This window comes from Octopus sinensis, linkage group LG1, assembly GCF_006345805.1.
Source record: "Octopus sinensis linkage group LG1, ASM634580v1, whole genome shotgun sequence".
NCBI lineage: Eukaryota > Metazoa > Mollusca > Cephalopoda > Octopoda > Octopodidae > Octopus > Octopus sinensis.
This window is the reverse complement of record NC_042997.1, coordinates 78,277,792-78,304,756: the sequence shown is the minus strand read 5'-3', so window position 1 is coordinate 78,304,756 and position 26,965 is coordinate 78,277,792. Positions and strand designations below refer to the sequence as shown.

The 26,965-nt window shown below is 35.7% G+C and overlaps 1 long non-coding RNA gene across 1 annotated transcript in view; it reads right to left on the bottom strand.

Annotated features, from left to right (window-relative positions):
• Window positions 1-13,699, bottom strand: part of LOC118766283 — a 17,572-nt gene extending 3,873 nt beyond the window's left edge. Inside the window, exons 1-2 of the long non-coding RNA XR_005002197.1 lie at window positions 13,567-13,699; window positions 11,369-11,373 (exon numbers count right to left, since the gene is read on the bottom strand). This is a non-coding gene — a long non-coding RNA (uncharacterized LOC118766283). The remainder of the gene's footprint in view (window positions 1-11,368; window positions 11,374-13,566) is intronic.
• Window positions 13,700-26,965: the final 13,266 nt, after the last annotated feature.

Below are 26,965 nucleotides of genomic sequence, written 5' to 3'. Positions count from 1 at the left end.
TCCATTGTATATATAATGATCTCATATATCTTCACAAATTCCCAAAACTTAAAAGTAAAATAATTGAAGATACCACAGAATATAACTTTTACTTATCGTATAGCTAGAAATAATTGCAAGTTACCTCTGGTTCCACTATTGGAGACATTCAAGTTATGTGACAAAATTGGCTCCAAATGAATCTATTTCATGTCATTTCGTTTTATGCTTCTACTTATTTCATTGCTTTTACGTCGTTAATTTTCTTTAGGAAGCTGTGAACGCCATTGAATATAGAACCTTTTGTTATTACTATTTAGTCTGAATTCCAAATTCGATGCTAAACTAAATTAAAAGCTTCATAACAAAACAACGAGCTGAAAATAATATAATAAAGTAAACAATACAACACTAAGACCAAATTATCTTGATTGTTTACTCTCTTTACACCTTGTAATGTGTCTTCAACACACAAGTGTTGGGTCAATGAGAACCAGAATTAAGAAATATTGATTGATGAGTAACTGTTCAATATCAGAATAGCTATTAACGGCCATCAGTTGCCAAAATAAAACACGTGAAAATCTAGCTGTTGAGATGTAGCAGTCATAAATCAATAAAAATATGTTAATCTCAAAGGCTTGCACTGTAGATTAGATGCAATCTCCTAGTAAACTGAATAACAACAAGTTTCGGTTCGCACTCATGACGAACGAATTCAGCTGTTTAGTCTCACAGAAGAAACTTTATACATTAGATTATATAATGTGGTTCTTCTTTCAGTGACACAAGTTGAAGAAGAGTACAGTTGAAGAAGAGTACATTTATATTTGAGAAATGAATATATTCATTTCTGAAGCAATCATAAACTTCTTTTTCCCTTTTTGTCTTTTCCAAATCCTACTTATATTCTAATATAAGTGCACAAGGTTGTGGTTATTGTTGTTTAGCACCAAATCTATGATAAATGGTCAAAAGCGTTTCGTCTATGTTCATCCAATTATTTTCAAACATAGTGTATCCAGAACTACCTTATTCAATATTTCCCCTCCCTTATTTAATGGGTTGAGATGTGGTTTGAGCAAGTACTGCTTGCTACTAGTTACAGGTCAGTGAACCACTTAACGGCTTTTTCGATGGCTCTTCAAAGTACGAGTGTTTGAGTCAATACCACATTGGATGAATAGTTGAAGCAGTGCATGCTGCAACAGACAACGTGATAAATCCATTGATCAAGCAACAACAAGTACGCTGTAAAATTAACGAGTAATTTATCATTTTGTTATTTTATTATTTCGTAGGGCTAAGGCGATGGGCTGGAAGAATCATAAATACGTCAGACAAAATGCTTAGCAGTATTTTCTCAGTCTCTTTACGTAACAGAGATCTTCCTTTCGGTCAATAAAATAAAATAGCAGTCAAGTAATGAAGTCGATGTATTCGACTAACCTCTCTGGTACCAAAATTTGAAGCAGTTTTTTTGTAGGACTGAGTTTAGTCCTCTCTTTCTTTTTTCTTCTCTTTCACTCCTTTTCCCTCCCTTCTTTCTTCTCTGTCTCCTTTCCGCTCTCTGTTGTACACCCATATTCTTTCTTTTATTTTTTTGCTATTTTATAACGAAGGCTGCGTCATACTAGAACACCGCATAAGCAATTGCAGATATTTCTCCAGCCTTCTTTCTGTAATTAGCTTTTGGTGATTAGCTGCTGCCCTGAGTTTAGTTTTTGCCTTGATACTGATTCATGAATTCATGTATATTCACAGCAGATAGATTTCTCAACTTCATTGTAAGACATTAAAGAGCTATGAACCTTTGAACACCAAACTGTATTTGGTCCTATCTTTTCATGGAAACTTGGCAGTATTTGGTCTTGTCTTTTGATGGAAACTTTGGGGTTTTGCAGAAGCGACTGGTTCGGAGATTGATATTACTCTCAATGCCGAATTTTGATGTTAACTCTTCATGCATTTTCTATATATAAATCATTGTGTGTCTTTCCCAACTTCTCTCTTGGGAGCTGAATTTTAGCCCTTACAACCTCTCCTACAAGCTTCACTGTTGCGTTGAGGCTATTTTCTTTGTGTAGCAGCAACAGATTACTTCATGTAAGCAACAATTAAACATAGATCTGTATATTCTTATTCATCATCATCATCATGTGACCGACCAGACCATCAGATGTTGCTACATATCGCTGGTCACAATGCACTTCGCATTGTTTTAGCCTTTGAATGACGCCACCCCGCTGGCTAAGCGAACAGGCCAACAGAAGAAAGAGTGAGAGAAAGAGTGGTGAAAGAGTACAGCAGGGATTACCACCCCCTGCCGGGGCCTCGTGAAGCTTTTAGGTGTTTTCGCTCAATAAACACACACAACGCCCGGCCTGGGAATCGAAACCGCGATCCTCCGACCGCGCCTCCACGTATTCTTATTACATACACATATATATATACATACGTGCATATATATATATATATATATATATAATATATATATATATATGCACACGCACATATATATAGATATAGATTGTATACATAGATACACACATACACACGCACACATGAAATGATGTGTGTATTCATTCTGAACACATTTCAACAGATTTGAACGTGAATATGCCATTCGGTAAGTAGTGCATTTCATTTTCCGAGAACAGCAAAACAACTTCTCCCTTTCAACAGTGTACGCTTACAACAAAAACAACTCGGTAATATAATGGATTCCGAGGCACTGATTATTTGACATGATTGTACCTCTTTAGCCAGAGTTGCCGAAGGTTCTCTGAATCTGAACAAGAGTAATTGTTCATGTTTATAGAATTCATCAAATTGTTTGCTGTTAGAGCTAAATGTCTGCCAATAATAAATTACTATTTCGCGTTTGTTGTCAACAGGCATTGTGTAAAGAGAGTTTCTGTTCTCTGGTGAAATATAACAGCGAATACCATATTTACGTTCAAATCTGCCAGAACTTGTTAGGAATGAACAGCTAGGTCATTCTTTTGACTCATGATGTTATCCTTGCTCATAACACCCATGCAAACACCCACACATATCACTTTATAGCGTGAATTTAATTAAAATAGCCTTCTGTGTACCACACTTAATGAAAATACAAGACGTAAGGCCAAATTAACTGCGGTATTCGTCCGGATCTGTTATGTACGTAATCACTGATTTTTTTTATGTATGTGTGATGACAGATTTTATTTTAGCATATGGTTGTTGTATTTGTTACTAAGAAAACTCCAAAAGGCAGATATGTACATCTGGCATTCTCGCATCGCTTCTGGAGGAATTTCGTCAATTACTGACTTATTTGTGCTATTTAACACACCGCATCCATAAGAGCTATTATGTCATGACCGATACCGTAATAAATTTTAAATTTTAATATTGTATGATACATAGACTGCTTCTTAACTCTAAGACTGCTTCTGTTGCACATAACACATTTTAATATAAATGCCATTATCTTCATCTCCATCCTGAACAAATCTGTAGAGTTCTAATAATATATTTGTGAGACAGTTTTAAATGAAAATCAAAGCATGTATTCGTTAAAGTTTCGACAGTTGAATAATCACCTATTTTGAACACGAAGAAAAATAAATTATCTGAGGGAATCGTCTTTTTGATATAATCTGTGTATTTAAATAAGAAATTACATGAAGATTATTTTAGCTATATATTTATACAATAACCGCGTCCAAGAGAGTTAGTAAGGAATAAAGACGTTCATCGTTTCGCCTAATCCAGTTTAATCCATCATAATCCATCGGGAGTAATGACTTTACAAGACTCTTCTTCGTTAGCTTTATGTTTCAGCAAGGGTCACGCTTATGCAATTTTACACTCGTGCACACACGCGCGCGCGCTACATAAATGTATATGTCGACATGCACGGAACAAGAAATAGAAATACGATTCAACTACAAAAGAAAATTATTGCAAGCAGTCAAAAGCACACACTCAAAAAAGGAAGTAATGACTGAAGAAAAGAAGAAAAGGGGGGAGGCACGAAGAGAATATGAAATGGAAAGTTGAGTGAGATAGAAAAATAATGAAGTATAGGTCAAAATGGAAAGCAGGAAAGAAAAACAAAGGCAAGAAGTAAATAAGGAAACAGAAAAGGAAACCGAGAGGGAGGCAGGTGCTGGGTAGGTGTGTACCATATCAAACCAAATGAATTCTTCCTCTTTTGCGTGATATACAATTCTACATACAACCAGTGCAGAACTAAAAGTATCTCGAGAGCTGATATCAGCAATAACATTACAGTTCTCACCAATCAACCCAGTTGTTACATTTCTTCACAAGAAGATGTTTTAACTTTTCTCTTGGATAAATCATAGTATTTATTTTAAAATGAAATATTTGTTCTGTCAAACCAGGGGTATTCCCCGGCAGCTCTGTAAGAAACAGGGTCGCTACTGTGAGGCCATGTTTCTTAAAAAAAATGGAACATTAGAATACCAGAAGCGATTCAATACAAAAGAAAATAATTTTTTTAACGAAAATATCAATAAATAATAATGATAATACCTTCAAACCCACCAATGTGGGAGCTATAAATTGCAGCCAAATCTAGCTCAGATCCCATTATATCGTTTCAATAAGAAACTAGTTGACTGCAGTAATTTTGGGTATACTATGTTTAAAAAAACATGCATATATATATATATATATATATATATCTATATATATATATATATATATTATATATATATATATATATATATATATATATATATATATGTATATATGTATGTATGTATGTTATGTATGTATGTATGTATGTATGTATGTATGTATGTATGTATGTATGTATGATGTATGTATGTATGTATGTATGGTTTGTACACAAATTTTCTGCGGTAGGGTGTCCTAGAAGATATCCCTATACGACACCCAGTGTTAAAGACCATTGAATGTCACAGACTAGACAAGAAGTTTATATCATTCGTTTCTCTGCATGTTTCACCATTCCATCTCTTTACAACTTCTGCACTAGTTGTTCCAAGTGCAATTGGACGGTAAAACACAATGAACCATCAGGGAAACACTTTATGTTACAATCTTACATTTTCTTTTTGTATATTTTCCTCTCTCTCCTTTATGCGTTTTATCTCTCTCTGTTTCTCTCAATTTGCTCTCTATCTTCTTCCCTCTCGTCATTCTTACAACTTCTTCAGACATTTGATCACTATATTATAATACCACAAATGTTCAAAATTTCACCTGAAACCACAATGTGCGATTGAATCACAAAATTGAACCGTATGTAGAGAACAAATGATATAAACTTCTTGCCTACTCTCTGATATTCAGAGGTCTTTATATATATATATATATATATATATACACGCACACTTCTTTGCATAGTGTCATTCGACACGTAAGGGACCTGTAACCTCCGGCACTTCTTAGAATCCGTGATATATTTTAAATCTTTCCACATCGAACGTTTTTGTTTCAATTAAGTTTGTTTCTCTTTTGTGGAATCTGAGACAAGAACATTCAAAAGTAACTAGCTGGATGTGGTTAGGCCCAGTGAGAGGAGAATGGTGGTTTCGTCACAACAATGCGCAAAACAGTTTTTGACTAAAAATGGCATGACCCCGCTTATCCACCCTCCCTATTCACCCAGTCTTGCTCCCTGCTACATTTTTTGTCCCCCCGAATGAAAAAGTCCTTAAAGGAAAACGTTTTGCAGATGTGGAAGAGGTAAAGAAAAAAACGACGGAGGCATTAAAAGGCATCACTTCACAAGAGTTCCAGGACTGCTTCGAACAGTGAAAAATGCGCCTGGACCGATACATCGCTTCAATAGGAAAATATTTTGAATGTGTAAAAGTGTAAACATGTAAAACTTAGTGAATAAAAGAATGTTGAAAAATTCCGGTTTCTTTTGGGTACCCCCTCGTACATATATGCATGCATGCATACATACATACATACATACATACATACATACATACATACATAATAGATGAGTCATAGAGATTTGGGATAGAGAAGAGAAACTGTAGCCTAAATCGGTTGCCCCACGGATTTCAACATAAAGCTAACGATCAAAGAAAAACGAAACATCTACGCTGATCTATTTAGGAATTTACAGCTATTCCACTAGATTACAAATTTAGATTTATGCCCTTAATTGTTAGGACTCTGGCCTTAGTATCAATTGTAAAATATTAAGGTTTTCAAAATCAAATATTAGAAAGCTAATTAGAATATTACGGTTACATGCCACTAATGGAACTGTCAAAATATGTAAAACTTTTCAAAACTTTATCACTTAAGTAGATATGTACATGTCTAGACATTCAACTATAAAACAAAATATACATATCTGCACACGCACTGAGTCTAAATATTGCACACTTACACACAAAAAAATGCACAAATATCTTGTTGATGTTGAAATTCCAATGAAGGAATCTTGGATCTATGTTAGAAATCGGCTCTTTTTCCATTGGCAAGAAATCTAGAAATAAAATTAAATAATAACGTACTAACGTACATATATACATATAGATATATATAGATATATATATATATACATATAGATATATACGGATACATGTATATATATATATATATATATATATATATATATATATATAATATATATATATATATATATATATGTATACATGTATGCATGAGTGTTTGTGGTAAGAGTTTTGTGACAACAACTAACGTAGTGATTGTAATATAAACATAGCCAAGTAATTTGATGTCTTTTAGAAAACGTGATACTATAACAGTTGGTGCTACCCCGCTCTGAAATGTTTTGCCTCTTTCATTAAGCCTCTCTCTCTCTCTCTCTCTCTCTCTCTCTCTCTCTCTCTTTCTCCCCCTGTCTCTGTTTCTATGTCTATCTTTCTGTCTCTCTCTTGCTCTCTCATTGACTTTTATGCCTGCTCATAAACGTTTAGGCGCATATGTCTTTCGTACTGCTCATATTCCTGCACATCTGGTACACACGTCTTTTGGAATGTAATTAGTATATACAGGCTAATTAATTGTATGGGTATCATAATTAAATTACAACATAATTGTTTTTTATAAGATTTCTATTTATCTATCTATCTATCCATCTATCTCGCTACTTAGGCATACATACATACATACATACATACATACATACATACATACATACATAATCCCTTCCCCAGAACGTAAATCGGGCAAGGCAAATGAAAAGATACAAAATATAATGATTAGTCACATACTAGGTTTCATTGTTACCATTTACATTAAGTAAATGTCTGCAAATCTTCAGTGTGACCGTCATAGAAAATATAATTTGAAGGTCTATACACGGGACGTCCTGCCGAGAGACAACATGCATACAGTTCTATCAATTATATTTTGGAGTATATTTCAAATGTCTTCGTTTCGGCGCGCCGAAGCCAGAAATGACTTCCGCAGAAAATAGTTTTCCGCATCGAAGCTTGCCGATTAGAGAACATGGTTATTTAAATTTAAATAATAAGGGTAAAAAATTGATATTAATTAGATTAATATCAATTTATACCAGTAGCCTAGCATATTGAAAAAAATTTATATATATATATATACATATATAAATTATATATGTATGTATGCATGTATGTATGAATGTATGCATGAATGTATGTATGTATGCGCATATATATATATATGCACGTACATACATTCATACACACATACATACATACATACATACATACATACATACATACATCCATACGTACATACATACGTACGTATGTACATACATACATACACACATACATACATACATACATACATACATACATACATACATACATACATACAGACACACACCACACACACACACACACACACATATATATATATATATATACATATATATATATATATATATATATATATATATATATATATATATATATATCTATATATATATATATATATATATATATATATATATATATTATATATATATATATCGTTCTGCAGGGTGTCCAACAATCACCTACCTCACCAAGTAAGTCTAGATATAAGACCATATTTAGACTTAAAAGACATATGCTAGTTCACAAAAGCATTCCTTCAGTATCAGATTCCAAAGAGCAAGGATATAGAAGCTTGAATAATATGTCACTTGTGTTTTAAAACATTTCAGTCAGCAGCTGGTCTTGAAAGTCATCTAAGTGTTAATCAACGGAGTGATTGCGCTGTGTGATGGGGTGTAGTGTGTGTGTTGATGGCACGGCTATCATCTGTCAAAATGAAGTAATCATTATATATATATATATATATATATAATATATATATATATATATTACTTTATAAAAATAGGGTTCAGTAAAATAATTTACTTTACCACACACCGAACTTTTTAGAAACAGCAGCCAAAAACTTAGCTATTTCTTCTACTGTAAGAAAAATCTCCCAGACAATGCATACTCAGAAATAACTCACACAGGTATAAGGGAAAAATAACGAAAATTCACATCTATATAAGATCACATGAGAACAAGCCTGTTTCTGGATTAGTTGACTATAAAGATCAACACTTTATTATTGACAATATAATTCTCTCTCCCTGAAATTTTAACTGCAGTTTATCTCTATAGGAATGTACTACTCTGTAACTCACGTGGGTGGACGGGGACGAATGTGAGTTCTCATTTGTATTTTTGAATTCGTTGGTACTGGCGGTCAGGCATGGTTTGTCCGGTGTTACTCATACCGGACGGGTATGTTTGATTTTTAGTACTTTCAAATCCAAATCAGAAGAAATCTTTGAGCTGATGAAGGAAGTGTTACAAACGCATTTAATCTAGATATAAACATGGAAATATCGATAATTGTTTTGGCATAAAGATATTTAAAGCTGATGTTTTCATGATGTTTTATTGTAACATTTAAGTAATTTTTAATGAAATGAAACAATTTTTTTGGTTCATGATTTAGTCAACTTTAGCAAATACTGGAAATTCTGTGAATTTTTAATGTATGTTAAAATAATATATTACAAAATTAGTACCATATCATAAAAATGAATATTTCAGCATTAAGTTCCAATTATTATCAAATTTCAAAGAGAAAAATGGGACTGCCTAAGACTTTTGCACACCAGTGTATATGAGGGACATAATGCACACACTCATTGTCGTATTAACAAAACTTTCAGATAAGAGGTTAGTAGGTTACAATTAGCTTAGTCGAGAGAATAACTAATGTTTAAAGATATCATCTATGACATTATCAAAGACGCTCAATTCTAAATGTCATATACCATATAAATAAACTTAGCAGCCAACACGGAAGACTTTATGTGGTCACTCACCTGTAAATAACAGTATACAAATCTACCTGAAAATTACTCTGATGTCTAAAAATGGATGCACTTCGTGGTATTGTGGATTAACTGTGACCATAGGACAGCTTGATGCTTGATTAGAAATGATTTGAGAATCTCTGAATGGACATTCGATTTGCTAGAAAGTGTAGGAAAATCTCGCTCAGATTACATTTTCTCTTCTCAAAAAGACACATTGCATAATGCAGTCGTTGATATGCAATGCTCGAGAAAAAAAACGTGATTGTCATGACTGAAGCGTTATTTATCGTAGGTTTACCCAGCCACAGTTGAAGTGTAGCTATGTAGCCGCAACAACCATATCAGTAGAACTAGCCCTTTTATATGGTCAGAGTTGATTTCTAATGTGGAAGTGTTATAGAGCCCCTGTTTAGCATAAGGTATTAAGTAGATGAGAAATAAAACTCCCTTGTACAGGAGACGCTAATATATCATTTTCAGAGTGTGACTATATAAAATGAAGCGCATATGATTAAGTGTACCTCTGAAATGCATAAACTACAATTTTCTGTATGATATATACATTCATAAGACCTGGTGTTTTGATCATGTATTTGTCTGTATGTTTTTAACCATACCTAATGCACCCATTATTAGAGGTATTGTTTCTGTTTTTAGGCTTCTCATTCGGGTTATCTCTATTTCCAGATCTTTGTAGTTCGAGAGTTACTCTGTTTCTTTTAGAGATACATTGTGATCTGTTGGGATTGATACATCTATTAGAAGGCATTTTTTAATGGTCTCTAACAACTATATCCGCTCTATTAATCTCGATCTCTTTATCTGTGTGTATTGACATATCTCGGAGTATGGTTGCTTCGTCATTTTCTGCGATATTCCTATACCATCTTTTTCTCTTGTCAGTCCATAGTGCTAACATAGCTTCCAGTGTATATACGTCCCAACTCTGTCATGTCTGCGGATATATTCTTTCTTAATCAGGGAAGTCAGAGAGAATATCATTTATTGTTTCTTCTCCATCACCTCATATTCTGCAGTTATTTATTATATTTTTCTCAATTATGTATTTTGGGAGAGACTTTGATCTTGTGCCACAATAAAAGATCCTCAATCTCTGCTTTGAATCTTGAACTTCTCAATCATTGTTGGAATTTCACTTTGTCTGTTTCTTTTCTATTTAGCTTATCCCAGTATTTGCCATGCAAGGACTTTTCTTGCCATCGTTTTATCCTGGTATTTTCTTGTTTCAGTTAAGTTTGGATTTCAGTTGCTTTATAGCTTTCGTGTTTCATTATTTTCCTTCATAATTTTCAGGGACTATGACCTCTTTCTTCTATTTCTCGGCTTCCTTGATGACAAAAAACAGTTGTTGTTTTTTTGTTTTGTTCATGCTTTGTGGCTATTTGTACCAGTTTTCCTTGGTTCTGAGTTAGATAATTTTGTATCATCATTATTATTATTATTATTATTATTATTATTATTATTATTATTATTATTATTATTATTATTATTATTATTATTATTATCGCCGGCAATGATGATAAGTGAATGCTGCCAACCGTCAACAAACTAAGAGGATACATGTTTACTGATCATGCTCCAAGGACCATGCGGAGAACTCTTGCAATTCGAAACAATGATTATTTTTGTAGGTGTTCTATATTCAGATTTGTACCAATCTTTTTTTGAACCACGTTGGTAGTTGAGTACTAATAATACTTCCAAACTTGCCAATCACTATTAGTATCACGTTCACTTTCTTCATTGCCCACAGCCTGTGTATTTTCCGCTTCAGTTCATAATAGTTGTTCAGTTATATTTTTTATTTCTCTTCGATCCTGTGGTTACAAGGACATGCTAATGTTGATTATCAGGTATGTCTTTTGTTTTCTTTCACAACAATGTCAGATTTCCAATCTGATGGTCACACTGAATCATTGCCTCCCACAAGATTTTGCAGTCCTCATTCTGAGTAACTTCTTCTGGGATTTGGTCACCCCATTTACCTTGGCCAAAGGATGTTCAAAAATAAGAATATTAAATAGTCGACCAGAAAACAACATCTGCTTGTTGTTACCAGCAGTTCTCTTAGACAGAGAAGAGAAAATTACTATTCTCTATATAGAAAAAAAAATATACCGAAGCAAAACTGGTTAGGACAGGGTATGCAGTTATTAATACAGGCGGATTAACAGAACGTAGAGGATATCCCGGACTTCATAAGCCTTTCATATGGTACAAAGATTCAAGTAGCTGTTGAATGCAGAAGGCCGAGATGTCACTGTGCAGGGATATAAATCACCTCAATGAAACAATTATTATTATGGAAGTAAACATTATTAGAAACAATTATTATGGAAGTAAACATGAGGAAACCAATGTCCGAGAAAATTGGATTTTGCTTCCTGCAAAAATAATCTCGGAATAACACATGTATCTTAATATCTGGAATAGACAGTTTTATTTTTGAAAAAAAAAAAAAAAAGATCTGTAGTTCACATTTTTTAAATCTTAATTTCAACCCCAGGAACAATAATAATTATAAAGTAGTACTGGGTACACCATGCCCAAGGAAACGTACCAATAATGCTCCTCGAATACACGAAAATAGTTTTGTTTAAAAAAAAATTAAATAGGTTGTCACAATCTGCTATGATACTTGAAAGCACAAATTTTCACGTCACGACATACTAGAAATAACAACAAACTTCTACGATATTAAGATAGACAATAATAACAAATCTTTTTGCTAGCATTAGAAGTGGAAGTAATAGTCTGAACATGAGTTAAGTTCAGTAATGAGAAAATGATTAGCCTTTTTGCATGAATAATTTGTCCAAAAGGGAAGAGGGAAGAAGATTTTGTTACACCTTCAAAAGAACGGTTAAAAGAACCCCTATACTATGCATTATCCATTGACGGGAATAGGGCATGCGACATAATGTGCCTGATCTTCAAAACTGAAAAGAAGGCCAATTTAGTTCCTAATATTCCTCCAAATCATTTGAACTAAATACATGAGGACGGCATAACACAATGGTTACAAGCAAGGGACTTTGGTATAAATACCTTGGGCTTTGATACGTAGCCCTTTTTGTACACAATAGGGGCAGTGGGGAAATTACCTGAAATGACATGTGGTGGAACGGGATATGCATGCACTTGCAAGTAGTGATAAATTTCGAAAACCTCAGAAAAATTCTCAAAGTATTACTCCATTGAAAGCACAGAGAGAAAGGTGATAAGATTTGTAATGCGAGCAGAAACTCTTGTTGTTATTACATGCATGACAGCAAGAGCTACTGAGGAATTTTTTCTCAGAGACGCTGAAAAGGCTAAGAAATAGATAAAGAAGACAACAGCAAAGAGAGCAACAAACAATGGTTCATATAAATTGCTATTTATTGAGCACTACAGATCGCAGTATTGATTGCAGCTGTAAGGAGAGAGTGTGTAAGTGAAAAATCATTGTTACTGAAATTCAGGTGAAACCTATGGTTATTGGGAAGTTTCCTCTGAGCAGAGTTCAGAGCACAACCTCGATAGCAGAGAAGGGTTTCGAGACAGACATCAACAGAAAATTCACAACAAAACACTAACCGAATACTCCAAACAAGATTTTTAAAAAATTGTAACCACTGGTTCATTCTACTGGAGTATGTATTAGAATAAAATTTGCTTGTCTATTCTAATAGTTCTAAACTTAATGTTAAAACGGAAAAACAATTGAGTATCAACACCAGAATCATTTAGTAATGTTGCTTGTACTTTATCACACTCAGAAAGGCAACAATATAGTTTGTATACAGTGTTTTCTGCAGGATGTAAACAATTAGATATCAGTTTTTAATGTTATTGTTTTTAATTTCTAACTATATATACGCGCAGGTACGGGTGTGATGTAAGAAGCTTGCCTTCCGGGTTCAATGTCTCCAACTATAGCCTCGGGCCGACCAAAGCCTTGTAAATGGATTTGGTCGACAGAAATTGAAGGAAGTCCGTCGTATACATATACATAGATAAAACTTACTTGGAAAACTATGCGTGGCGTTCGATCATATAATAATATAAATAATATATAAATACATGCATATGTACTTCACGTTTTGAAGGTAAGGACAAGATGCGTCTTCGTTAAAACAGTCCTTCCCGCAAAGCAAATTAAATATAATTTGGGATTTATTGCGGAGGATGAAAGTGGTAACAAAAACAGGACGGTGAGAACAAAATAGTAAAAACAAACGGTGAGCAGATAAAACAGGGGACGACTGATGGAGGGAATGTTCTTTATGTTGCATATCTCGTTTCTCTGGGTTTTTTCATTGTTCGAAAAATGTTCGTTTTCTATGCTTTTGTTTTTTGTTCTCGTTTCTCATTTTGTCTACGTTTTTTGATGTCCTATACACATATGCATGTATATATACATATATGTAGGTATGTACATATATGTATGTATGTATGTATGTATGTATGTATGTATATATGTGTGTGTGTGTGTGTGTGCGTATGCGTGCACGTGTGCGTGTGTATGCGTGTGTGTGTGTGCGTATGCGTGCGCGTGCGCGAGTGTATGCGTGTGTGTGTGTGTGTGTGTGTGTGAGTGTGTGTCTTTGTGTCTGTGTTTGTACACCCACCACCGTTTGACAGCCGATGGTGATGTTTACGTCCCCGTAGCGTAGTGACTCGGAAAAAGACAGATAAAATAAGTACCCGGCTAAAAATAAGTAAGTACTGGGTTCGATTCATTCAGCTAAAAAATTCTCGAAGGTGGTGCCCCAGCGTGGCTGCAGTCTAATGACTGAAACAAGTAAAAGAAAAGATATAATCTTTTAGCGCTATGGAACGCCTTGCTGTGCGTTTGATGTTGAAAGTGAATTATTAGAAATATCGTTGGGACAATGTTGATTAGTTTGAGCAAAGTTGGCTGAAAACCAAAGAATTTGAAATTCAATATCCATCTTTGAAATCACTATTTTCATCGAAGAGATCTTTAACAGCCCTGAATTCAGACATTATCCCCTAAGCAGAAAAATAAGTAAAGAAAAAAATCCTGTTGTTACTGATATTGATACTACTAGTAGTGGTACTACTACTTCTGTTTTCTAGAACTATCTACAACTATTTCCACCACAGTAGCCGTCAACAACAATACTACTACAATCACTACTACTCTCGTTACAAGGAATATCACTGTTGCTGATAATGATTGCTGCATAAACGAAACTGGTAATGATGATGATGATGATGATGATGATGAGGAGGAGGAGGAGGAGGAGGAGGTATATGAAAGCCTGGTGAGATATTAGATGTTTATGCATGAGAATGCGTACAAATATTCTGTCATGTTAGTTGTGGCACAGTCCTATGCTAAGGTTAACAGCAAATATGTTAGAATTAAGTTTTTGCGTACCCTGTAGGTGTAACCATTTCTCGCTTCAAATTATGCAGCCACCCAACAAGCAGAGCAACTGCATATCTCTCGCACCTTTTTTAAGGTTACATAACTGATATTTTCTACTCGAGGTGGGGTTAGTAGTTAACTGGAATTTTTATTAATCAATGTTCCAGGGGAGAAAAGTTCCTCACCTGTGACAAACGACCTTACTATAACAATTGATTGGATATTACATTAGCCAATCACCATCATTTTTAAACACCCATCCAGAAGAAAAACAAGAAAACAATGAACAATGATTGCTAAGCATTTGATGTGGGTGTATCATTTTACTGTGTGCAATTTACTAACGTACAAGTTACCCTGAAACCAAGGCTATATACTTTAATTACTCATGTAGACTTAATTCTCAAGTTATATGGCTTCGTGTCAATAATTTCGCATACCTACTCCTACATCTCTGTTTCATCTTGTTATTTAGATAAGAATGTTTAAGTACATGTTGTAAGCGTTTGTTTTACTAATGTATTTTCATTCTCTTATTTACCTTTAAATAGGACAGTGAATTCAGTGTAAACGTCGAAGAGTTCCTCTAAATTTTATTGGTTGTAAGGCAGAGAACTGGCAGAATCGTTAGCACGCCGGGAAAAATTCTTAACGGCATTTCGTCCGTCTTCACGTTCTGAGTTCAAATTCCGCCGCGTCAACTTTGCTTTTCATCCTTCGAGGTCAATAAAGTAGCAGTTAAATACTGAAATCGATGTAATCGAATTATCTCCTTTCCCGAAATTATTGACCTTGTGCCAAAAGTTGAAACTAATATTTTATTTGTTGTTAGGGTGACGGGCTGGCAGAATTTGTTGTCTCGAGCCAACGGAGGAATACATATGCGGCCGTTCGACCTGTTAGAAATATTAAAAAAGAAAAAGAAAGTCGTTGATCATAAATATTTTCTATGAGTGTTGATTTGGTGCGAAACAACCACAATTATTTTTTCTCTTTGTCCTCAGTCCTCTATTGAAATATAAATTTGTTATTTAATCCGGACAAATCATTAAACTATCCATCTTGCCTTACAAAATATTGTCTTATGTTAAAGTTTGATGTATTTGCAATATTCCTTGTGTCCAGATTTTATAAAACGAATAAAACAAACTAGGTAAAAATTATAATAGCCTCAAGCAATAAAGAACTAAAAGTTCAATACTTTTAGCTTGTGAGATTTTCCGCGGAATTTGTCTCACTCAGGCACCATATATCAGTGTTAAATAATGGTTTCTGATTAAGACAGTTGCGAGGAGAGTGGATTAGTCTACGCAGTAGATCACCAATGCTTAAATGGTACTTATTTTATCGACCCCAAAAGGTTTCTTTTTATATAAGATAAATTCTTTAATCACCCTTTGTATATTTGAAAAATCTGACACATATTTTATGCAGTTTGTTTTAGATGAATACTTCTCAACGCAAAAATAGCAGGCTACTTATAAAACTGTGTTAATTTCCAGATAACTAAGTCAGTAATAGAACGGCTGTAAAGTGTAATACTCTTTGTAAATCTGCTCTTACAAACAACATCTGACACGACTGATGTAAAATAACGGCAATAAAGATAAGATTATACAAAGCTGTTATTGTTGAAAGCTGCAAAGCATATGTTTATTTTTGGCAATATACAGATATAAGCAATATATACATACATACATGCATACATATGCATACATATATGCATATACAAACACACACAGACACGCGCGAACACAAACACACACACATACATACATATATACATTTTAAATGTAGTCGTTGGTTATGGCCGGTCAGAATGTTACCATTAATTTCGTGCCTGTTATGCCCTTAACAATATCGGCGAGTCAGCGAACCTGCTGGCCAGAGGCACATCACCCCTTTATTAATGGAGGTAAGAATACAGCCCTTGTCAGCCAGGGTTGTGAAAAAAAAACCTGAAACGAAATTCTTCGAAGTGCAACCTCCTCTGAGACTTCCTCTTCTTTAAATGCCATATGTAATTGGTCAAAGACGTAAAGTTGCGACTCTCAGGAAGCCTAAAGGAGAAACTTTGGTTATTTTGTCATCGCTTAAAGGGGTCCTCCGTTACTCCAATTTATTTCCGTGTTCATGTCCTTACGTTATTGGTGTGGCTGCTGCTGTTGTGCATTTCTATCCCTATAGAGTTCCTCTCGAACCGGCAATGCTCCCCAGAAGCAATGCCAGATCAGAAGTTCCTAGAAATTTCCTGGGTGTTCTTAACACTCGAGCCACTTGATTTTGTCGATGCCCAGAATCTCCCGAGAACGATATCTCTCTTGTCTGCCACTAATCCTCTATAGAGTGCTAAAGTGAAACTTCCACCAACAGCATTGCTCGACTGGCAGAGGGTTGAGAACGCCCAATGACATCTTGATGCTAAGTACTCTGCCTCAATCTACGCTTGATCCAGAACTACAGCTCTGTCAAAGAGACAATCTGTGGAAAAACGAATGGCAAATGTCGACCACCATCAAAAAAACACTGAGAATGTCACGGCCCAAACGCATATCTGCACATCATCAACTACAGCATGCTCAGTCTACCTAGCGGTTGTTGACAAATAATGGAACACCTAACCAAAGGAAAGCTTCTACAGAAAGTTGAAGAGCAGGCGCTCGAGTCCGCTGAGCCGTGCACTAGGGCAAAGTACGACGGTCAGGTAGTTGTATATGACGGGTGCAATGTAAGCGTTCGCCACAACTACTCATTTCTGGTTAAGATTGGCCTTTCTGCATGCCACCTCATTGCACTTTTTTTTCACTTGGAGTTCTGAACCAAACCAAATCCCGAGCTATTTAACTCTTCCGTTCGTCCAGTGCACCATAAACGCTCTTATTGGCAGTGCTACTGAACCCGGAACCATGAGGTTGAGAAGCAAGCTCCTTTCCACTCAGCCACGCAAACATACGTGGACACATATGTATACACATGCATAAATACATACATACATACCATACATACACCAAAATTACACACTGTTTCTTTGTGGATGACTTAAAACTTTATGCAAAGAATATGCATGAGATGACAAAGAGCCTTGATCTAGTTACAACATTCTCAAAGGATGTAGGATTGGTTTTTGGTCAGGATAAATGTTGTTATATGCCTGTGAAAAGGGGGAAAACTATAAACCAGACTAGTAATATCTCCCTTAATGATTTGATTGTTTCCCCTATATCTGACGAGAAATGTTACAGGTATCTAGGGGTGGGTGAAAATGTATCTTACAGTGGCACCTGTAACAAAACACGTGTCACTAAAGAATATTACAGCCGAATAAAGAAAATTTGGACCTCAGAATCTCAATAAAACAGTAGCCCACAATGTATTTGCAGTGCTCGTACTCATACCGACATTTGAGTTGCTTGATTGGACGCTTGATGAGATCCGGGCCATTGATGTGAAAATACGAAGAATACTAACAAGCACACATAATTTCCACATAAACAGTGATGTAGACCGCCTCTACCTAAAACGAAAACAAGGCGAAAGTGGCTCAACATCGATCCAAAATGCCTTTGAATGTCGCATCATATCCCTTTGGCAACATCTTCTAATCACCAAGTGTCGAAGTGCATCCCTTGACCAAGTTTGCATACATGAGGCTCATAACATCATAAAACTTGGAAGGCAACACTCTTGAGCAACACTCTTCGATAACCTAGAATACATGGCCAAAGAAGTCGCACATCTCTACTGCAACGTATTATCAGATGAAAGGATGAGCCTATATGAGCATAACACTATGCATGGATTTGTTACTAGAAAGCTCCATGATGATAGTAACACCGATCATCAAAGCAGTTTATCATAGCCGGATTTCTTCCTCCCACTTTGAAGGGTATACGTTTGCAATCAAGGAACAGGAAATGCCAACCAAGTACCTGATGCACAAAGGGAATAGGGATGCAGGTAAAGTCGTACAGTGTGACAACCGATGCAGATTTTGTGGAGTTCACACTGAAGATATCACCCACATCATAAGCGGTTGTCCGAAAACGTCATCACGGTATTATTTACCAATGAGACATGAGGTTGTAGCTAGGACGCTCTATAATGAGATCCGTCGGAAGGATAATCACGAGGACGAAGAAAGAAGAACCCACAATATGGTAGAAGCCATAGCTACTCATAATAAAAAGGAATACTAGTGGAATGTACCAGTGAAGGCCTCAATAAAATGTAAGCATAACAGACCTGATATAATGATTTGAGATAGAGAAGATAAACTGTGCACAGTTGTGGAAATTAGCTGCCCAGTGGATGTTAACATAAAGCTGAAGATCAGTGAAAAAGAGAACACCTAGGCTGAACTATTGAGAAATTTGCAGTTATTCTATCCGGATTACAAGGTCAGGTTCATACTTATATTTACTGGGGCCCTGGGATATATAACACACTACCTAAATACAAATCTTGAGAAATTGGGCTTCTCGGGATCAGAAAGGAGAAAGCTAATTCGAAGACTACAGATCCAATCCATCACTGGAACTATAAAAATCTGTAAAACTTTCCAGAAGTTTAACATTTAAATATATATGAGCATCTCTAGATATGCAACTATATGTATGAGAATACATACATAAAACATACAAATCTGCACATGTATACATACATACATACATACATACATACATACAAACATACATACATACATACATACATTCATACATACATACATTCATACATACATACATACATACATACATACATACATACATACATACATACAAACAACCAAACAAGAATACCCTGTTGTTGATGTCGAAATTCCAATGAAGGAGCCTTGAATCTAGGTTAAAAACCGGTTCTTCCTCTATTGGCAAAAAATCTTGAAATAAACTGAATAATAACATGCATACATGCATACATACATACATGCATACATGTGTGCAATTATATGTGTATATCTGCTCGTATATTATTCACACGCTAGCATATATTTTCACGCTTACTGGTATTTACACATGGGTAAATTCTTATTTCGAGTAAATTAAATATATCGCACTAAACATTTCAATTCTTTTTAAAAAATAATCTTTGTCATGGTCACACAAATCTTTATATATAAAACTGTAGTTGTGTGAGTGTCTGTCCCCTTCGATTTAGATTTCTAACTACTCCCACATTTTGCGGTGCAGTTTAACCAAATTCTGGTATCTTATAGTCGTGATTCATATCGAGCCCGTCTGGGTATTAGCGCGCGTCTACGATGGGTCTACGATTTTAAAAATAATTTAACATCATTTTTTATTCCATTTTAATGCATATTTTTTCGTGTGTCGATGGCGGCGGAGTTGGCGTCCACGCTCACAGCTGCACCTATGTTGCTTCTCCCCCTTCTTCCCTCCCTCGTGAAGCTGTGGGGAAGGGAGTGTAAGGAAATCAACGTCGTAAAGCGTTGTCAAGGAGACCAGCGTTCTTTTAGAACAACGACTTCATGGCTTGAAGTCGCCAAAACAGAAATCGCTAAAAAAGCTGAAACAGATCCACAAAAATGGCAAAAACCGCCACACAGGGCAGGTTTCCTGTGCAAACAATTTGCACAACCGAATGTTTTAGTTGTTGCACAAATCTTTATATATAAAAGTGAAGTTGTGTGTCTGTCTCCTACGATTTAGATTCCTAACTACTTCCACATTTTGCGGTGCAGTTTAACCAAAACCGGGTATCTTATAGTCGTGATTCATATCGAGCCCTTCTGGGTATTAGCGCGCGTCTACGATGAGTCTACGATTTAAAAAAAAATTACCATAATTTTTTCCATTTTAATGCTTTTTTTTCGCTATTATATAAGGGAAGTAACTCTCTAAAAATGCCTACGATGAGTCAACGATTAAAAAAAAAATTACCATCATTTTTTATTCCATCTTTAATGCATTTTTTGCTATTTTTTTGCTATAACTCACTAAAAATACTTATATAGTTATTTCCCTTACAAACCCGAGCAACGCCGGGCGATACTGCTAGTAGGAGATAACGTTATTTTGCAAATCGTATCAAATATTTCGTTCTCTATGCATTTCTCTATCTTCTACTTTTATTTTTCCTCTTACACTTCCTCTCTTTCTTTCTCTTTCTTTCTCTTTCTGTACTAAATTTTCTATATGTTTGTATGTTTAAACACATACACTACACCGCACACAACACACCTACGCACATATATATAAATATATATATATATATATATATATATATATATATATATATATATATAATTATGTGTGTATGAGTGTGTGCGTGTAAGTGTGTGCATGTGTGTGTGTCTGTGTATGTGTTTACACATACATGCACACTGAAAAAGAGAAAAAGAGAGAAAGCCTACACATCTACTACTCGGATACGAGTTGCCGCCGCCACCACTGCCGCCGTCGACACACACACACACATACACACACACACACACACACAAACATACACATACACACACACACACAGATATGTATGATATCTAATTTTGAGAAACATTGGTGCATGCGTGTCGTATGCTTGTGTTTCTGAAAGTTCGGTATCGAAATTGAAAATTGATATTATGATAGATGAAAAAAAAATGTGAAAGAATGATAATAAAACAACATCCGATAACGTAATATCTGCTCGATTATCTTAATTTTCAATGAACGAAATCATTGCCTTCTTTTATGTATCGATGAATGCTAATGAGTTTTCACCAGCATGCAACGTTTTATTCTGACACATTGCTTATTTTATGTTGTGAAATTTCTTGATTTTGAATTCTTATATTTATGTTTTGTTTACCAGGTTTTGGAGGACTAAGCTGATCCCCATTCAAATGCAATATATAGTCTGTAGAAAGTGTTCCTCTCTCAACTCTTCTGGGTGTTCAGCACAATCTCAACACCACGCAGTGAAACGCTGAGTTACAACAAATTTAGATTACCGGTTTTTCGTGTTTTAATTGTAATGGATATGGAATACTTACCAACGCACGAAAGATAATTCTGCCTTGTTTTTTTTTTTCAGGGATATATCAATAATGAAGCAATCAGCCAAAAAGCCTGAAGTTACTGATACAACATCAACTTTTCGTTCTCAAATACCCAGTATAAGTAGTGGCATTTAGCGTTATATTTTTATGAGTGGATGCGTCCACGAAGCTACAACAGTAATAACAATAACGTTACAAGTGTAGTATGATAATGAATTCTTCAGTGGTGCTTCTGTAGCACGTTAGATAATCGAATTCGCTGAGTCACAAATTATCAGAGTATTGTTTATACTAATGAGTTAGTAGTCTTGAATACGCCCTTATTATTTCTTCTTGACACAGACGTTCCTTTATATACTGCAGCAGCATGCATTGCTGCGTGTATATGAGTCATTCTAAAACTTATGGTTGCGGGTTCCATCATACTATGAAGATTCTCAGAAAGCTAAAACCTATTTAAACCATAGTCTCAAGGAAACTAAAGCCTTGTGTATGCAATTAACAAGATGGAAACGGTGTGTGTGGAAGCCCTTCAGACTACTTCTGTTCATGAATGGAATACGTAACCTGATTTTTCAGGATATTCTTTGTCCTTAGTAAACTCCATTTGTCAAAAGCACTCAGACCAGTGTTCCGAGCTGAAGATAACGTATCCTTTCTCCCCATCAGTCTTAGAGTCTGAGTTAAAATACTCACTATCTTTCGCAGTATAGACCACTAGAGAGAAAAGAAGCCGGGAAGAGGTTAAGCACTCGGAAATAGGCGGCTGAATTCTAAACCTCCAAGCTTCAAGCACTTACTACATTAGAAATAAATTCCAGCTCACATGTATTATGAATTAGAAGAGAAATATTTGTGGAAAGTTAGCTTCAGAAATATATAGCGGTGAGGAAGATGTGGCAAATAACAACAGGAGGAATGAATGTATATACCTTATTTCTTTATAACTCAATATTTTAAGCATAGCGTTGTGGGTTGCAATTTTCCAACAGACCTGTCACTGCATCATTATATTTTTGGCGTCGAGAGTACAGGGGAATGTCTGTAACACAATGTTAAAACAATAGCTCAAAGGACTTACTTCACAAATTTTAAGAAACATACATATGTACGTCCGTGTGCGCGTCTATCTGTGTGTCTGCGCGCGACTGTTTAAATCTGAATGTTTGATATCAAAGTTGAAAATAAATATTTGATAAAAAAAAGTGAAGGAAAGAATAACAAAACAAAATCTAATTATGTTCGATTATCATAATTTCCAATGAACGAAATCAAAATGAAACATTGACTTCTTTTATATATCGATGAATGCTAATGAGTTTTTAACAGCCTGCAACGTTTTATTCAAACACGTTGTTTATCTTATGTTGTGGAGTTTCTTGATTTTGAGCTCTTATTATGTAAGTTTTGGTCACCAGTTGTTGGAGGACTAAGCTATACCCCAATTCAAATGCAGTCTATGGGCATGAGAAACAATGTTCTCCCCCAAACTCTTCTGGGTGTTCAGTTCAACCTAAACACCACACAATAATGATACACTGAGTTACCCAAAATTTAGATCTTCGTATTTAAATCGAAACAGACGAAAGTTTGTGAAGAGTGTTTCGGTTCTTTCATCGATTAATATATATATCCAAAATATATTTGTAGCATTAAAACATACACGCATGTATGTACGAATGTGTATGTGTTTGTGTGTGTGTGTGTGTGTGTGTGTGTGTGTGTGTGTGTGTGTGTGTGTGTGTGTGTGTGTGTGTGTGTGTGTAATTTAATTAAGTGAGCTTATGCGATCCTCTGAACAACATAACAGTGGGAATAAAGTGTTAGAAAGCTATAGAAGGTATAGCCATCGAAACGGCATTTGGCTTATGGGTAATATTTAAGGGCCCCAAGAATCTATAACCATGAGAAGAGAAATAAGTTTTATCCTCATTGATGACTTCTATTTTAGCTGGGAAGGATCGCAGGATAGTTTAAATGACTTCTTGCATTTCTGTGACTGTTATGCTAAAAAAGATAAAATCTACGTCTAGGTTTCGAAAACTGGCGTTGAATTTTTGAACACAAAAGATCATTTTTCTGGAGGCAAAATAGCGACAGAGTTATTTTGCAAGCCCACGTCATCCCACATATACCTCCATCGCTGCTCCGATCATCCACATCATAAATTCGGCCAAATCCGAAATTCCAATTATTTTGGAATGAAAGGATTTGTACTGATATAGGGGATTATTGGAAACATGCAAATGCTTTTGACACCATTTGTCAAATGCTGTTACAGTGAATGACGATTAAAGGAAATAGCAAATGACATAGCTAAGATTAGCAAGATGATTCAAACCTACACGCATAAACAAAGTAAAATATGACAGAATTCCTTTTGTGATTAACTGGCACCAAACTTTTGCTGGCATTTCAAAAGTGTTACATGAAAGTTACCAGTTGCGGAAAAATACCCTCGTTTCAAACAAATATTCTCTCAACCGCCTATTGTAGCCTTTAGACGGAATAAAAATATGAGAACTATTAACCTCTACTTAGACTCCAAGAAAAGTAACATTGGAGTTTCTGCACGATGTACCTTGAAAAACAGTCGCAAGAGAAGTAAGCCCTGTTCATTGTTCAACAACATGAGTCAAGTGAATTCCATCAGGAATTATAACAGAAATGTTATGATTTATACGGAAGGGGAACGTATAGAGATTTCCATTTGGCGTGCGCAGCAGAATGCACGAAACACAACTTAATTTATGTTGGTTGTACAACAGAACAATTAAACTAAAGATTCCATGTGCAGATATTCCAGGCACAATAACAGTAGTTCGACAGAACTTGCAAAACATTTTGTTTCAAACGGCTGCAATTTTGAAAAAGATTTGAAAGTACATGTTCTCAGAAAATATTCTGAATCTGCTACACTTTCAGTCCTCAAAATGCATGAGGAGAAATATGTTTGTGAGTTTTGCACATCAGAAGCCCTGCCAAAACCGCACGACCCAACACAACAATTCCTCCGATGAGGAGGACAAAAAGAAAAAGAAAAATACCAAAGAAAGAAAAATGGCGCACTGACTACTCCCAAAAGACAATATGCGGATGTAGTGCGCGGTCCAAAAAAGGATATTGCATGTCCCAATAATTGGCCAGCTTCACCCAGATGTGAGAAGGGCAGCAGCTGAACAGCAATTATTTTTGTGCATAGCACAAAAAGTTGTCCAGCAGCTGACCTGGCTACAAACACAAAGCTGGAACTATACCTACCACCACATAAGGCCACCACCTACAGATGCAGGATGGCCACCACAAACATCAACACACACGTCACAAAAATATTTCTACTGAACGTAGGAGGGCTGCAGCGCGGCAACTGTAAAAGGAAAATCTCATTCCTGAGGAACCTTGCGGCATGCAATCAAGCTATATGCATGGCACTCATAGAAACGCATCTTGGACCTGATATAGGGGATGCAGAAATAAACATACCGCAATATGTTGTCATACGCTCAGATAGAAAAGAGAGGAGTCATGGTGGAGTTGCAATGTACATCCGAGATGACCTCACGCTCCAGGTCCTGTTGTCATATTCAAACTCAGTGTGTGACACTCAAATCGTACACATAAGACAACTGAATATCGTCCTATGTACTACATATCTCCCACCGGATGCCCCAAATCGCACAGGCATGTTTGAAGACTGGCTAACAAAAATAGAAGTTCTCGCCAAACTGGAACAACACAACAGTGTATTCTTCATGGGTAACTTTAACTTCCCCTATGTGGAATGGCCTGGGGGGGGGGGGGGGGCAGATACTCCCAGGGATGGCACACCATCAGCAAGCACAGTCAGAGTCCCTTCTCCACCTCACAAATGTCTCTTTCATGGAGCAAATTGTGCTGCAACCAACCAGGGCAAATAATATACAGGATCTCTGCTTCACAAACAATATGGACATTATCGATAATGTTAAAATGATGCCGACATTGGTCTCGGATCACAACATAATAGAGCTGTCTATGTATGGACCAAAAAACCCGCAGACGCACAGCCTATACGAAGCATCCACAATCTCTCCAAACTAAACTTTCATAAAGCAAAATGGAAGTTGATTGAGAAAGAGATCCTCAAACAGGCTTGGCCTAAATGTCTTTCCACACCAGTCATTGACATGAAACACAAACGTTTTATGTCCATAATACAAGCCATATGTGACAAATATGTCCCAGTGTGCAGGGCCAGAACACACAAAAACAGGATCCCTAGGGAAAGGAAGTTTCTTATGAGACGACGGACAAGGATTGCGAACCGCCTGAGCAAGCACACCAAAAGTGGTGAGAAGTCTCGCCTCGAGAGAATGTTAATGGAAATTGAAAAAAGTCTGCATCAGTCTCATGAAAAGTAGCGAGCAGATAAAGAAGCTTGGGTTATAGAAAATATAAAGTCAAACCATAAAGCCTTCTTTAAGTTTGCCAAAGAGACGGCCGCAGCGCGCCAGAGGATAGGACCTCTCTTCCAAAATGATCGTTCCCTCACAGGAATCAGTCACATGACTGAAACAAGTAAAGTAATAAAAAAACTATGCCATTTTAACCCCTAGCAACGTCGGGTTATAAATAAAATTATTGAATAATAAATTAATAAAACCGTTCACCTACTAATATAACAATGTTTTAAGAAAAATATAAACTTTTTCATATTAACCCGTGCAGTAGTTATTGTCAAGTCCCAGCGAAGCTCTCATTAACAAAAAAAAAAACTACAAACAGAGCGTCTCTGCCGTTCCATTTCCATTCATTTCAGTGTCTGTAATGTGCCATTTGGACATTTACTAACCAAACCAAGTACATCAATGATTATAGGTATAAACAAGTATTTTTAATATGGATAAATTTCGAAGTAGTAATCCAAAATTTGCGTTTTACATTGACTTTTAAAGAAACTTCAGATCCGCCTGGCAGCTAACACAGACAGTTGTTCATAAATGTTTTTTATCTCCCAGGTAACTTTATCACACTTGTGATAAGAATGTACCTGTAATATCGTGATACTAAATCGACAAAAGAATTATTTCTATATTTACACGAAAACTGATAGCCTTATATGTTGTTTCAGCAACAATATCATGACGCTTTAATGTATATACATATATATATTTGTAGTTTACTGCTCCGTTAAGGAAAGATCGACAAAAAAGTACTTCATCCAATGAGAGATTAATAACTTTTTGCCATTGAGACAAGGCAGATTTTTATAACGTGCCTTGTA